Source organism: Myotis myotis, unplaced genomic scaffold, assembly GCF_014108235.1.
Source record: "Myotis myotis isolate mMyoMyo1 unplaced genomic scaffold, mMyoMyo1.p scaffold_m19_p_8, whole genome shotgun sequence".
NCBI lineage: Eukaryota > Metazoa > Chordata > Mammalia > Chiroptera > Vespertilionidae > Myotis > Myotis myotis.
The window spans coordinates 60,444,383-60,460,720 of record NW_023416390.1 but is presented as its reverse complement, the minus strand read 5'-3'; the positions used below and the strand labels follow the sequence as shown (position 1 = coordinate 60,460,720).

The window sequence follows — 16,338 nt, the reverse complement described above, 5'->3', positions numbered from 1 at the left end:
CTTTTCTCCGCATCCTCTCCAGCACTTGTCGTTTGTTGATTTGTTGATGATAGCCATTCTGATAGGTATGAGATGATACCTCATTGTTGTTTGATTAATTTTAAATTTGGTTATGGTTTCAAACATACAGAAAGTTTGCAATTACTGTAGTTGTGAGTACATGAAACAATGAATAAGGTACAGATATCATGCTTCTTGAGTTGAAGTGCTCTTGTGTGTATTTTCTAAGAATAAGGATATTGTCCTGTATAGCTATAGTATAATTATGGAAAATAAGACATTATTAACAAAATATTGTTATGTAACTCAAAGTGCATCTGGATCACACATGCATTTGGTTGTCCTGTCTTTTAAACTTCCTTTAACCTGGAGCAGTTCCTCAGTTTTTAATGACTTTGAATTTGAACAGGTCATGCCACATATTTTCAGACTTTCCTCAGTAGGTTCAGGCCAGATAATATTCACATTCCTCAATTTGGGTTTGCTTGCTATTTCCTAATGATTAACTCAGGTTATGCATTTTTGGCAGATACACCATGGAAGTGATGTTGTGTCCTTCTCAGGAGTAGCATACTTGAAGCACATCGTGCATATTTGTCCTGTTGATGATGTTGGCTTTGGTCATTTAGTGAGGTGGTCTAGGCCAAGTTTCTCCATTGAATGTTTCTACTTTTCTTTTTGTAATTAGTAAGTGATTTGTGGAAAGACACTTTAAGATTATGGAGATATCTTGTTGATCATGCTTTCACCCACAAGTACTGATTCACAGGTGTTTTCTTGACCGAATCAGGTTAACTATAATGTTTGCCTAATGGTGATGTTCTAACTCTTATCAGCACATCTATATTATAAGTGGCATGCTATGCAAAAGAAGAATTTTCAATTCCTTATACACTTTATTTTTATTTATATTTTATTGCCTGTCATGGATTTTAATTCTTTATGGTTATTAATTATTTTGATTTCCCAATTGTCTAAGATTTCACTGCTGAGAGCTTTTGAAGTTACAGCCTATGTCCTTTGGACATATACCCATCATTTTTAAATGCCAGAGAAAATGTTGCCACCTTGGATTCCATATTTTTATGTCTCCTTCCTATGTCTGTTATGCCAGGATAGCTTTTCAGTATTTTAATAGTATTAGTGGACTTTCTGAGAGTAAGTTTTGTGTTGGTATTAGAACATTTGTTTTCCTCTTTTCTCTTCCTCATAGATTTTTCTGTACCCCTTAGATCTCTGCAATACATAGTGGAGCTGGAAAGATATCTCTGTTAGAAATTGCTGTTTAATTTTCTGTTTACAAGTAATTTAACATTTTTATTATTCTCAAAACTTCCAGTTATGCTAAAGATCTAGGATTTGTGTGGGGGTTTTTGTTTGTTTATTTTGATTTGTTGACTGTATATATTTTGCTCAATTTGTGAAATGTTTAATACATTCCTGCTGTTAATACTACCCAGAACTCTAGCTCCATATTTTTAAAGCATTCTACAAAACATTGTTATTTCAAGTTATTTAAAACATGCCACGATGTAATCAGAAAGTGTGGATTGACTAGCCTTACCTTTTGTGGTCAGTGTTAATCCAGTTTATTTAGTTAAATTGAAGGGGTTTTTTTCTCTATTATTTTTTTATCAAGTGGCATATTTGTCAATCCAGGAAATCTCTGAAAGATGTATGCATGGTAAAATCATTACTGGAGATAACTTTTTTGATTTGTACCAATCAATTGTGTTTGTAAATTTCTCCATTAGCTTTAAAAATGATCAAATGTATATTTAGACAAATGGACATTCAAACCCATGAAATTTAAAAAAATGTAATTAGATTAAAATAAGGTAACTAACTAATCAATAACACCCGAGTATAAAAACCAGTGAAATGTAGTTTTAAGCAGTTGCTTCAACTAATGAAATAAGCATTTTGAGCCTCATTGAGGATAGTCCTTCCTCCAGTTTCATAGTATAGAGGTCCGATTGTAGTTAGTATGCAGGGATCAGGAACAAAACACTGATGTTTGAAAATGGAAGAGTAGAAGACAGCTTGCAAAAGTAGGAAATAGCTGAGAGCAGAAAGTATGTCTCATCCAAGAGAGACAACAATTTCTATGTTCTCTGGAGGCTCGGCCTAACAAAATCTTTGTTCTTTCAAAAAGCTAAAAATGAGGATTCTTATGAAAAATACTCCACTTTTGAATAATAAAAAAATACTTTTGAATCCATGATGTGGAATAAACAAACCATGTCAATAAGCCAGATTTGGTTATTACACTCCATTTTGCAACTTCTACTCTGGATGCAATGGAAGGGCTAACAGGTGTTGTAGTGAGAAGTAATTGGGTCAGAAAAACTGATTCTGAGCCAGTGATGGCGAACCTTTTGAGCTCGGCATGTCAGCATTTTGAAAAACCCCAACTTAACTCTGCTGCTGTGTCACATATAGAAATTTTTTGATATTTGCAACCATAGTAAAACAAAGATATCAAAACAAATATCAATTTTTGATATTTATTTTATATATTTAAATGCCATTTAATAAAGAAAAATCAACCAAAAATATGAGTTCGCGTGTCACCTCTGACACGCGTGTCATAGGTTCGCCATCACTGGAGGAGGAAGAATTGACCTAGGCAGTCATCCCCTGAGCTGTTTTATTCTCAAAGTAGAAATTTATGCTTAGGACTGTGCTTATCATCATCATCTCGGTGTATTCCTCTTCACCCCGTCCCCCTCCCCGCACAGTACCAATATATATAGGTATCTAGGGTAGAAGTTGATCAAAGGCTATACTCTGAATGTAAATATTTGGCTGTAGTGAGAGACTGGCAGCAATGTAAGCTGATGAAACCTGGGGGAGAAAAGGTATGCAGGCCCTAGGATTACCTCTTAACAGTTGTGTCAAATTGGGGAAGTCACCTTATTGTGTTAACTTTAGTTCTCCTGCCCACACGAATGAATATGCTAAAGTGTAAAGAAACATACAGATCTGCTAATAGTTGCTTTATAAGTTTATTGAAATTATATATGAATATGAATTTGCTTTTTTATTAAGCTTTACGTTTTAAACTTAGAAAAATAAAAATTTAAGAAGACATAGTTTCTTATGAATTTATGAATTTCTTGATTTACTTCTTTTGAAAATATGTTTTTATTGATTTTATAGAGAGGAAGGGAGAGGGAAAGAGAAATAGAAACATCGATGAGAATCATCTATTGGCTGTCTCCTGCATGCCCCCTACTGGGATTGAGCCCACAACCCAGGCATGTGCCCTGACCAGGAACTGAACCAGGGACCTCTTGGTGTATGGACTGATGCTCAACTAACTAAGCCACACAGGCTGGGCTCTTGATTTATCTTTGATATTTAAATATAAATTTGCTAATTACATATATAGTTTTCTCTTGTTTAAGAGGCTCTGCGTGAACCAATAGTAAAATCATTCATTCCTATGCCAGGTAGAGGCCTTTGCCATCCCGTGTTTTTTAATACTCTAGGAAGATAAATTAGACGTCCAGCTCATTGTCTATTCTGTTTGGTGAACTGATTACACCTGGTTTTGGTGAACACGAAAGCTCACCGTCTGTATTAATAAACTGGTGTTTCTACTTAGTACTGTAAAAAACCACATCTCTCTGGGCAGAAATTCTGTTGGTTGCTGGGAACTAATGTTACTCTAAAGGTGATTGCTGCTTAGGGGAATTTTATTTGTATTGTCCATCGTGTGTTTGATCTGTCAGAAAAAACACATTGTACCTTAAAGGGTTATTTTAAATGTCAGTAGGTTGTATATTATTTTGTTTCTTTTGAACAGTTCTTTTATAAAACAGTATACCCCCAAACATAAAATCCTATTTATGGTGAAATATATTGAGCTTTGAAATTAATGTGCTCATCCTAACATCCCTCCTTTAAAAAACACACAAATTAATTAATAACATCTTATTAAATAACTTTCTCCTTATAATTACGTTGACTTTCTGAAAAAAAAAAAGAAAATGGATGTTTGTGTATTTTTGTGAGGCATGCAAGTGGCATTCCTACTTTTTTCTCAGTGTGTGGTCCTCAATTAAAATTGACATGCAATTACAAAGTGAATTGGTGCAATTCTCTGGGTAAATCAAGCAAACTTCTCCATCAGAGATCTTAATACGTTAGACAAAGGTGCATTTTAAAAACTTGAATTATTTTAATAACCACATCAAATCTCCAATTACATTTAGCTATAGACATCTCATGATTTTGAATTGCTTTAAGTTTTTCTGCCATGTCCTGGGGGCATTATGCTTCTTCTATATGATTCTGAATCCGTGTGCAGACTCTTGCCTCTTACCCAAGAGTGACCTCCTTGACTGATGTTTAGAACAGTTGGGAATATTTCTGTTCATCAGCCTATTATGCTTTGTAAGATATATAATCTATATTTCACAAAATTTTATTTCAGTATGTTAAGTATGTAGTGTCTCAGTGTGTGTTGGTCTGGATTTGTATTTCTGTGTCCTTGGCAAATTGCTTACTCTTTTTTCTTTTCTTTTCACAGATGCATTTTGTAGGAGTATTTTGAGGATGAATGTTTGCAAATCATTTTGAAATTGCCAAGTGCCACATACAGTAAGTAATATGTATTTCTATTTTTTCACTCAATTGCAGTCATGCTGAATGAATTTGGCAGACTGTCATAAAAGAACACATTTCTATTTACAGTTCTTGATATTTGTGAATATTGAGAAAAACTATATAAAAGATAAAAACTTGAGCTGTTGGCTAGTTGGAATTAAGTTGTATAACTTTAAGATTTCTAGTAGCTGAATTTTACTATTGTTCTATGTACATAATGCACACAATAATGTTTTCCACATATTATTTAAGATTGCTTTCCTTTGAATTGTACATTGAGAAGAGTGAAGAAAAAAATTAGTATTATTTTAGCCTGTGTTAATAAGGAAGTTTTAAAGGAGTATTAAATATTAAGATTTGCTGAGTATTAGGATTTGCTAGTATTCCGATTTGCTCAATATCAGGCAATTTACACGTTGCACCTTTAATTCTTACCCAAATATTTTAAGTTTATTATTTTTATTTATATTTTTTAAATAAGAAAACTGATACTCAAGAAGTTTTAATGCCTTGCTCAATATCTATTCAAAGTGATGAATCTGGGCATTGGACATAAGACTTTTCAAAAATATCCCTTCGGTAGCAGAAAAAGTTAAATAACTTTTATTTAAGAGCCTGGATGTTTTTAAGCATGCAAACATGTCCTGATTAATTCTTTGGGTTTTTGTATTGCGTAAGCATTATCCTGAAAATGTTGCAGGTTTTTTGTTTTTTTTGTCTACCATGTCATTGCTTTCATTTCAAATTATGCTTTCTAATCCTAACTTGAACTGCTTTGAACTAGAAGGAAATAAGTGAAATGCAACTTCCTTAAAGAAAGAGTATATAGATTGCCTAAATTATTCTTTTACTAGAGGCCCAGTGCACGAAATACGTGCACTCAGGGTGGGGGGGTGGTCCCTCAGCCAGGATTGCGAGGGGGCACAGGCCAGGCCGAGGGACCTCACTGATGCACGACTGGGGCCAGGGAGGGATGTGGGAGGTTGGCCAGCTAGGGAGTGACCACGGGAGGGCTCCAGGGCGTGTCTGGCTCATCTTGCTCAGTCCCGATTGTCTGGACACCAGCAGCAAGCTAACCTACCAGTTGGAGCATCTGCCCCTGGTGGTCAGTGCATGTCATAGCGAGCGGTTAAGCAGACTTAGCATATCATTAGCATATTACACTTTGATTGGTTAAACGGACAATCGGATGACCGGATACTTAGCATATTCGGCTTTTATTATATAAGATAAAAAGTGTTTAGAATAAGAGTTTTGAAATTTTTCAAGAGTCTTCTTTCATTCAGTAAATACAAGTACACAATTAAATGCTACCATTTTATTATTTTAGAACTGGAAGGGATCATATAATCATAGATTCCTGGCCTCCATTTGCTCAAATTCCTTGTTTGATGAAGTGGGATGATCTGTAGGAGAATTTTAAAATATAATTCTCAATAAAGGTAGAATCAATGATGGCAGCATTGATGCTTAGTCATTGTCTCCAAATGCAACTACTTTAAAAAAAGGCAGCATAGTACAGTGCAGTGGTTCTCAACCTTGGCTGCACATTAGAATCATCTGGGAATCTTTTTAAAATCCTGATTTCTGGGCCGATTCATCCTCCGGAAATTCTGTTTCTTTGTTACTAATGTTGTGGCCCCACCCCATAACAAAGAAACAGAATTTCCGGAGGATGAGGCCCAGAAATCAGGATTTTAAAAAGATTCCCAGGTGATTCTAATGTGCAGCCAAGGTTGAGAACCACTGGTATAGTGGATTAAGATTTCTGGGATCAGACCACCTGGCTTTAAATCCTGGATTTATTACTTACCAGCTGTGTGACTTTGAATAAATTACTTATTTTTTTTTTTTTTAATGGACATAAGATTGGGAACTACCTCATTTGTGGCAAGTGAGATAATGCATGTAAAACATGGCACAGTTCCAGGTATAGAGTAAATGCTCAATAAATGTTAGTGGCTATTAAGTTGGAATTGATATTTTCAGTTATATTAACTCAAGTATGTTTGTTAATACGCATCATAGCCTCAGAATCATGTCATATAAAGTACACAGCAAAGGTATTCAGTGACCACTGCTGATTGACATGCTCAAATAGAAAGTAAACTTCAGTCTTCTTTATAAACAGAGCAAGGTGCTTTTTAGTAGACATCTTTACTTCTTTCAACCATTAGTAATGAAATATACCATTTTGTCAAACATCAGGTATATATAAGGTGGAGAAAAAGTAAGTTTACAGATGTTTTTATGGGAAATAATGCAATGATTAATAAATAATAAGACAAGAATAAACTCTGTGTTTTGAGTACTCACAGCTGTAAACTCACTTTGCCCCACCCTGCAAAGAGTGTATAAAATTAGCGTACATATTTATCTTATTGTGTGTTGACTATATTTCTAGGTTGAAAGTGTTTATATGCTTTTTGGAAAAAACAGGGGCAGTTGTTAGGTGCTTAGGGAATCCAAATGTTTTTTTGTTTTGTGTTTTTAAGAAGAAGAAGACAGGGCAAACATAAATATGAAGTAAAGAAAATAATGAAATGATTGTCAAATAATTTGGGGGAATAATCTCACTCAATGTTTTATGAAACAATTTATGGAAATTGAGGAATGTGCAGAAGAAAATAATTTTATTAAGCATTTTAAAAATAATTTTATATTTATTAAGCATTTAATTCCGGTGGAAGTGTAGCATATACGTTACATTCAAAATCTCATTTCATCTAAGCAATAATACCATGAAGTAGCTATATTATTATCTCCATTTTTCATAGGAGAAAAATGTAACACAGAAAGTTTAAATCTATCATTCATGGAAATGAAGCCTGAGATCAATCTAATTCTAAAGCTTCTTTTCTTTTTTTTAAATTAAAAAAGTTTTTTTATTGACTTTTTAGAAAGAAAGGAAAGGAGAGGGAGAGATAAACATCCATGTGGGAGGGAAACACTGATCGGCCACTTCCTGCAAGTGCCTCCTGGGATAGAGCCTGCAACATTTTGGTGCATGGGACAATGGTCAACCAACTGAGCCACACCAACCAGGACTAACCCTTTTTTTCTTATCCCCTTAACCTGGCTGTTAAATATTGAAATTTTGTGGCTGATCTGACTTTCTTTTATTTGCGTAAAACACTGCTCCTAAACCTCAGGTCAGACATATGAATTATTTAATAAATAAATAGAGTATGATTTGTTTTCAACCGAAACATATGATGATTGCCTTATATTAAGTGTTGATAGGACCACCCAGCAATCCAAAACTAATTACCTTAAAAAATGCTGTTTGAGTAAAGAAAATTTAAAAAATAAAAAAGCTCCTTCCCCAAGGTTTGGGACCATATCTTATGCTTTTATTACTCTTACTTTTCAGAATTTGAAGTGACTGACCATGCCCTTTTCTTGCAGTCCTTCAGCCACTTAAGGAACACAGAGAAGTTTGAAATGTAGAGTTCACCTTGACGGATTCCTTCTCGTCCCTATTTGCTATCTTCAGGTGTATCAGCTTTCAGGGACATCCTGACAACACTTTGGCCACACTGCTACTTTTCCTTTTCAAGTCTTTGGTGGTCATCATTTTCTTCCAGTTCAGTCATCCACTGATCCCAGTCCCTTTACACACCACTGCTTAGAACAAACCATCAGCAGCATTTTACTTGAGGGATATTTTCACACTGTAAAATATTATTGCTCTAAAAATGAAGGGGTCAAGTCTTTTGCATTCTCACACTACTCTTTATTTTAAAAAACTGAAAGACTTACAGAATGCTTTTACTTTCTATTTCAAGATTTGGTCTCTGAAAGACAAAGCTAGTGGTTATATTTAGTAATTCTATTTCATTTAATTCAATAAATATTTACCACATGCTCCTATAATAAGAGAGGCACCTTGCTAGTAAGTACTAGAGCAGTAGGAAGGGAAAGACAAAAATGACTTTCAAGAAAATTCTATCTTCAATTTGAGGAAATAAAATATGCCCAGGCATAAATAAAGTGAATGATGTGTTATTAGATTATGATATTAGGAGAGTAGTCTAAAGTAGTCAAATTAATAAAGCTGTTACAAATAATTTGAAAAGGTTTAATATAGGTGAAAAATAAAGCATTAGAGGAGATTTAAGAAAGGATATGTAATTCTCAACCTCATTGGTTCAAGATTTCATCATGGAGGTTGCATTTGCACTAGATATTGATGCAGGTGGAACAGAGAAGTCAAGGAAATGGCATCCCCAAGTTCAGAGGTAAAGAGCCAGACTTTACATTAAGGGGTCCCTATCCATGGTTAGAATTATTTAGCTTGGCAACAAAATGAGTTTCTTATGTTGGACTAAAACCAGGTAACACTGGAAAATAAGATTGGAGCTAGGTTATATAAAATACTGATAATCAGAATATGAAATTTGAATTTAAATTTATTTGGTAGGCAATTAAAAAAAAACAAAGAGTATTTTGCAAAGGCCAATTGTGTGAACAAAAAGTTTCTTCTCTGACTACTAGACAGGAGTTATCTTCACAATTGATTCTAGCTGGAAGACTTGTAGACAAGAAAAACAATGTTAGGAAAAAAGAGTAATATAGGAATGAATGGATGAGGTAAGATGTGAGGTCATAGCAGCGGGAATGGAGAGGAAGCAATAGATGCAGGTGAGATTTTGAAAAAAATAGGGTCTAGGTATAATAATGATAACACTTGAGTGGCATTCACTATGTACTAGGATCTATTTTAAATTATTTATATTTATTATTTAATGTAACTTCCAAACAATTCTGAGAGGTAGATGCTAATATTATCTACATTTGCACAAGAGGAAACTGAGGCAGCCTTTAGCTAAGTAGATTGTCCTAGGTCCAATAACTAGGAAATGGTAGGGCTGGGGGGATCGGCCAAGCTCCATATCGCTGCAGTTAACCACTGTACACCATTTTTCTCAAAAAAACAACAACAACACACAACAGATTTCCAGCTTGATTGAACCAGAAAATGACCTTACCAAGAGATCATTGGTAAGATCAGTTTCTGCCCCCCGCCCCCCCCCCCCCAGAGTTCATCCCGTCTTTAAGTTAAGTCTTTGAGTTGGGAGAAAAAATTGACCTTTAGGAAGAAATATCCCTTATGGTTAGTGATGAATGGCTTGTATACCTTCACTTCAATGCTTGGCAACAGGAACAGAGTAATTTATGATATTGCTCAATTGTAAATTAGACTAGTAAATATGTCACCTTAATATGATTTGTCTTCCTTCCCTAGGAGAGCCTAACATGAAAGAAGTTTAGAGTGCTAAATTAAAGATTTAAAATCTTGGGTCCATGAAAGACCAATTATTTTAGACTTAGTTTACCTATCATGCTAAACAATAACGTTGACAAGGGGACAAATCAGCACCCAGCATAAAGAGGATTTGTCTTGTTCTGCATTGGAGAACGCAGCATGATGTGCAGCATGGGCTTCAGAACTACACTACGGCGTGGTCCAGATCCCAAATGAGGCCTCTTCAGCTGTGTGACTTTGCGTCAATTATGTAAGCTCTCTGTGCCTCAGTCTCTTACCTCTGAAATGTGTTGAAATATTGTAATAGTAGTACTGTGTTTCCTGAACATTGTAAAGGTTAAATGAGATAAAGCACTTAAAGTGGCTTCTGAAACACAATAAATTCTCAATAGATGTGAGTTATGTTCGTTGTACTTTATCTCATCTGTCATAACATTTAATTACAGAATTTTTGCCATTTTAAGCCTTTTTATTGTGAATTTTTATGTATTCAAGGGACAAAACAATGATTTTTACAGGCAAAGAAATTAAGGAATAGAACACATGCTGCATTCCAGAAAGCCTGCTTTTTCTGCCTCCCAAATATCTGCAGTTCCCTGACAGATAACACTTTTGTGACTTTTCTAGTAAGCACTTCCTTGCTTTTTATTAGTTGTAGCATTTTATCATGCATCCCTAAATACAAAATTTGTTTTAGCATTATTTTTGAACTTATGTACATGATAATTACATAATGTGCTTTCCTTTGGATCTGGTTTTCTCCCCTGGACATATATTTCTAAGTTTCATTAATGTGTTTGTACAGTTTATTAATTTTAATTGCTATGTAGCATTCCATTATATAAAACTAGAGGCCCAGTGCACAAAATTCATGCACGGTATCATCCCTAGCCTTGGCTTGCAATTAGGGCCATCTTTCCTGGCTTCCAGCAGCCAGCCCCTCTCCCCGCCACCATCCACCCCTGGTTCCCTGTTCATCGGCTTGGGGAAGGGACCGAGAGGTTGGCATGCTGTGGGCAGCTCCTGTGTTGAGCGTCTGTCCCCTGGTGGTTAGTGCGCGTCATAGCGACCGGTCATTACGCCGTTCGGTTGACTTGCATATTATCCTTTTATTATATAGGATACTACAGAGTTTTATTCATTACTAGAAGCCCGTTGCATGAAGATTCATGCAATAGGCCTTCCTTCCCCTGGCTGCTGGCACCAGTTTTCCTCTGGCACCTGGGACCCAGGCGTTTGGTCTGGCTGTTGTGGAGAAGCCAAGCCTTGAGGCTTGGCTTCTCCCCTCCGGCCACAACGAGGCTTGGCTTCTCCGCTGCAGCCGCAGTGAGGCTTGCCTTCTTCAGTCTTCGGTCTTCAGTCTTCAGTCTTCACTCTGGCTGAAGCCTTCAGTCTTCGCTCCCGTGCCTGCGTATGCAAATTAACCACCATCTTTGTTGGGTTAGTTTGCATAGTCACTCTGATTGGCTGGTAGGTATAGTGGGATGACACCAATTTACATGTTTCTCTTTTATTAGTGTAGATATTGTTGAAGGACACTTAGGCTGTTTCTGATTTTGGGCAATTATAACTAATGCTGCAAACATTCCTTTAAATGTTTCTTGCTGCTCGTGTACATGCATTTCTATTAGATATATATTTAACAATGAAATTGCTCGGTTGTATTCTATGTAACTCTTCAATTTTAGTTGATAATGCCAGTTTTCCAAAGTAGTTATATCAACTCCAATTAGTAGTGTATGAGAGTTCCCATTATTTCATACTTATCAGTACTTGGACTAATCAGTCCTTTTAATTTTAGTCATTCTTATGAAAGTACAGTTTACATTTCGCTCATGAATTAATGTGGTTTAATTGCCATATCGATATTATTGTCTGTAAGTTTCCTGTTTGTCTTGCCTATTTTTCTATTGTGTTGATTTTTAAATTGTTAATATGCAGATGTTATTTATATTTGGATTAAGAACCCCTTTCAATTAAATATTGCAAATACCTTTTACCCCCTGTGACTTGCTTCTTCAGTTTCTTAATGGAGTTCCTGATGAGGAAGAGTTTCTACTTTTAATTTTAATTATTTTCTGCCACTTTATGTTTAGGTAATTGCACTTACAATTGATTTATGTGAATAATTTGAGGTAGAAGTCAAGTTCTATTTTCCTTGCTAATGGATATCCAGTTGTTACAGAATCATACTGAAAACTTTCTGCACCTACTGTTTTTAAATGCCATCTTTATATTAAATCAAATGTCAATATATGTCTGCATTTTGGGTACCAATTATTCTTTTTAATTCATCTATTAGTCTATTCTTACTACTTGTAACACATTTTAATTATGGTTACTTTTTTATTATTCATGATATCTATTAAAACAAGTTCTGCCACCATGCTTTTATTTAAGGCATTTTGACTTTGTTTTATTTCATATGAATTTTAGAATTACTTTGTCAGGTTTGACAAAAAAGTTGTAATTTCAGTTGAGATTGAATTCAATTTATTGTTAAGTAAAGGATTGCATAATTACAATATCGACTCTTAATTTATAGGTCAATGTTGTGTATATTTCATATATTTAGTTGTTTTTAATTTCTCTCAATTATATTTTATGGTTTTCTGCATAGAGGTCTTGTACATTGTGATTGATTTGTTCCTGCAAGTTTTATGCAGTTTAAAGGTAATTTTTTATATTGACTTTGCATAAAGCAGATTGTAAAATCATTAATTCCAATATTGTCTTAATAGATTCTTTTGGATGTTTCACATAACAAATGATGTTGTCTATGATCAAAGATAATTTTATTTAGTATTTCTCAAACTTTATACTTTTATTTCTTTTTCATGTCTTATTCCATTGGCTAGAATTCCAGCACAATGTTGAATGAAAGTGGGGAAAATGAAAATTCTTATTTTCAAATCAAAGGGAATACTTTTACCATTTTCCTATTAAGAATGATTTTATTGTAATTGTTTTTGGCAATAACATATAATAGATTTAGACATTTATTTTTATTTCTGACTTTGCTGGGATTTTTCATTGTAATTTGGATTTGAGTGTTATCAGGAGCTTCTTCTGTGTCTGCTGAGATTACACAATAATTTTTCTTTTTTAATTTGATTAAAAATTTGTTAATCTGATTATTTAAATGATTTTTTTTTTTCAGATTTTAAATTTCAGCAGCAGAGATGTTACTTCCTTGTGTTTAGTGTGGGACCTGGAATGTCAGGGGATTTTCTGTGTTTATTCTCTACCCTCCCCGTTCAGCATTTCCCACATGCTTGCACCACAGAGGAAGCCTCTGGTCACACTGTTGCATTTCCCCCACTGGCAGAGGGCTGTTGCTTATTATTTGGTGCAGTGTTCCTATTGGGCTAGGAGGACTCCAGGTTCCTTGGCTCCAGTCTTCATCTTAGACTGTGCTGTGTGCCTGGGCTTTAGGTGTGTGGCTCTTTAACCATTCCTACCCATTCCATGGCCCCCAGCCAAAATGCCTCCTTGATTCCATAGGGTTCTTTGGTGGGAGTGTCCTGTTCTTCCCCTAGTGATAGCAGATGTCTCCTTTGTATTAGTGTCAGATTCTGGGCCCAAGAGAGTTACCTGCCCCACCAGCAGGGCCAGAAAACGTTTGCTTCTACCTCTTTCACAGAAACTATGGATCTTTTCCAGGGCACTGGGAGTGTGAGTTTTTTTGGTCCCAAAAGACAAAATTTTCCTTTGTGTTAGAGAGAGTCTGGGGAATCAGAAAGAATGTTGTGCCTTTGCACACTGAAGTGCTCTCTTTGGTGTTCTGTCCTGACTTAAGTCTTTCTTCTGAGTGGCCAGTAGATGAAAAAAAAAGCTTATGAATGAGTGGATCCCAGGGTGTCTATAGTGTTCTGTTAGCCCATTCTAGCCTTGAAGTTTTGTTTCGTTTTTATTTTTAATTTTACCTGTTTTCTTCTTACCCACTTTTACAATGTGTACCTATTTTTCTCATGCTCTAGTAAAAGTGAAATAAGTGGCTTATGTCCTGTCTCTCCTCAGGGTGGCTGTTACCCTTTGAAGTTTAGTTAATTAATCTCTTGGCCTTGCAACCCCAGCTCTCTGATGGGCTCAACAAAAGTTATTTTGCAGATTATCTGTCCTTTTTCTCATGGTTAGGATAAGAGCAATGTTCTATTATGGTTTTCTACTGTCTAAATGGAAGAAAAACTACAATTTTTTTTCATATATATTTTAACTACAGTTGGTTTTCGAAAGCAAGATGAATTCTTTTTTCTTCTTAAATGACCTAGTATGCATTTGCCAGAGCTTCTTTTAATAACCTTTTTACACAAATATGAGTTGTTGCTATTATAGTTTTGTGAGGAATTGCAACTCAATGGAATTGGAGTACCTTGGTTATTAGAGAATCTAGTCACCTCATGTAGTTTTTCCACCATCTTAGCCATAAGGTTTCATCCTCAAGGTTTTCCCACTGGCTTAAGTGACTGCTGGAGCCTAGCCATCACATTTGGTTCTATGCAACAAAAATGAAGAAAAAAATACAGTGACAAAGGGGCATGCTACCAGCTAATTTATTCCCCTCAAAGAGATTCCCTGGAAACCCCACCCAATATTTTCTACCTAACCATCACTTTTTATTGCAAAGAAAGCTGTTACATGTAGTGTTCTGGCAGCATACACAACTGCTCTGAATATGTTCCTTGTGAGGATGAGGATGAAGTAATTTCATCCCTGAGGCAAGATGGTGTGAGTTAAAATAGACAGGTTCTATTATTAAACAGAGCTGGGCTCTGATCTCAGCTCTGCAAATTACTAGTGTTGTGACCTTGAGCACGGTCTTATGCTAACTGTGTCTACTTTCTCAGCTGTGAAAGGGCATAGTAATAACTATCTTGAAGCATTTCGGTGAGGGTTGAATATTATAATATATGCAAAAGGTCTATCCCAGAGGAAAGGTTCAGTAGGTTTTTCTTTTATTTTACCCCCTTATGTTAACAAAAATTCAGTTATTTGAGGGGACAGAGTCCATTCATGCCTAATACTGATTGATAGTCTAAAAAGGCAATTTACCTTGTTTTTCTTGGGTAAAGCTTTATCTTTTATATGGAATTGAATCTCAATTTCTGCCCTTTATATTATTTTAATATTTTCAACTCTACTGAAATATTACTCAATATTCAGGCTTATATAATAGCACTTATATAATGTCAAAGCAAGAAGTAGATAGAATGAGTTCCATTTGAATTCTGCCATTAGAAGGTATGAAACTTGTGAAAGTCATTATAACCCTCTGGACCTGTTTTGTCAGCTGTCAAATCAATTAGGTGGACAAGTTAACCTTTGCCACCTATTTGATAGCTTTAAAGCAACACAATGCTGTGCATTTTTATTTGCCTTAGACAGATTCTCTTGTGCATATCATCTCCTCTGATCCTAAACACCAGCAAACAAGGTGACACTTATTTATGAAACTCAGAGTTGAATTTTTATAGGAACTGGCTTTGTTGAGAAGTTTTCCTAGTTCTGAAACAAAACAATAGATATTAATTGAACAACATGGTATTGTATGTTAGAAAACTGGCTTCAAACTGGTTGTGAAGATTGATGGCTTAGATGTAGTGCGTCACTTTGGACAAGTCATTTAAATTCTCTGATCTTGAGAATTTATAAAATGGGAAGTGTATATCAAAGCCATGATGAGGATCAAATGAAATAAGAACGATGTAAAAGTACTTTAAAAAACCGGACAAGTTCAATTCTAAACTCTCTGAGAGGTTCTGTAAGTAAAGTACAGTAAATGCCTTTGGTCTCTGGTATGGAGATTGTATGATGATGTTTTACAAATAGAATGAAATGAAATCAAGCCTTTAAGGATCCCTGTTTTAAAGTTTAGGTTAGATTTTGTCAACCTATTCACCTGCCACAGGAAATCATGGCAAGGAGGGGTTATTTAGTGCACTCCACAGAGGCCAGATCAGCAGGCAAGTCTCCGACTTTGTGTGTGAATCGTCTCCTTGAGGTAAATTTCCAGATATGATCTTCCAGGTATTCTGCTTGTGATCCAGCGAGGCTGCAGCAGCAAATCATTTGCAGGGTGTGACTGTTAGTGCCTGCTCTCTTCAGTCTGCCCACTTGAGTTGACAGTTAAGGCTCCTTCTCTGTAAATAGCACGTTAATAGTAAAAGCATCGTTGACATATGGCAAGATAGTTCCTGTTGTTAAACTAATTAGATGCAACAGCGGTGCTCAGTCTGAAAGAAGATACTCTGTTCTGTGATAAAAGCATAGAGATTAATTTTGTCCCCAATTTGACATCTAGCTTACATTCTTTTTTAAAAAAAATTTTGTTTTATTGCTTAAAGTATTACAAAGAGTATTATATATGTCTCCTTTTTTCCCCCTTGACCTTCCCCCAGCCTTCCCTACCCCCCATTGGTTATACTTATATGCATGCATACAAGTCCTTTGGTTGA

The 16,338-nt window shown here is 35.4% G+C and overlaps 1 protein-coding gene across 2 annotated transcripts in view; it reads left to right on the top strand.

The window, feature by feature from the left end:
• Window positions 1-16,338, top strand: part of GALNT13 (polypeptide N-acetylgalactosaminyltransferase 13) — a 496,408-nt gene that overhangs the window by 31,063 nt on the left and 449,007 nt on the right. For both annotated transcript variants that reach the window (XM_036320816.1, XM_036320815.1), the window contains exon 2: window positions 4,538-4,608. The gene's annotated coding sequence lies outside the window, so the exon portion shown is untranslated. The remainder of the gene's footprint in view (window positions 1-4,537; window positions 4,609-16,338) is intronic.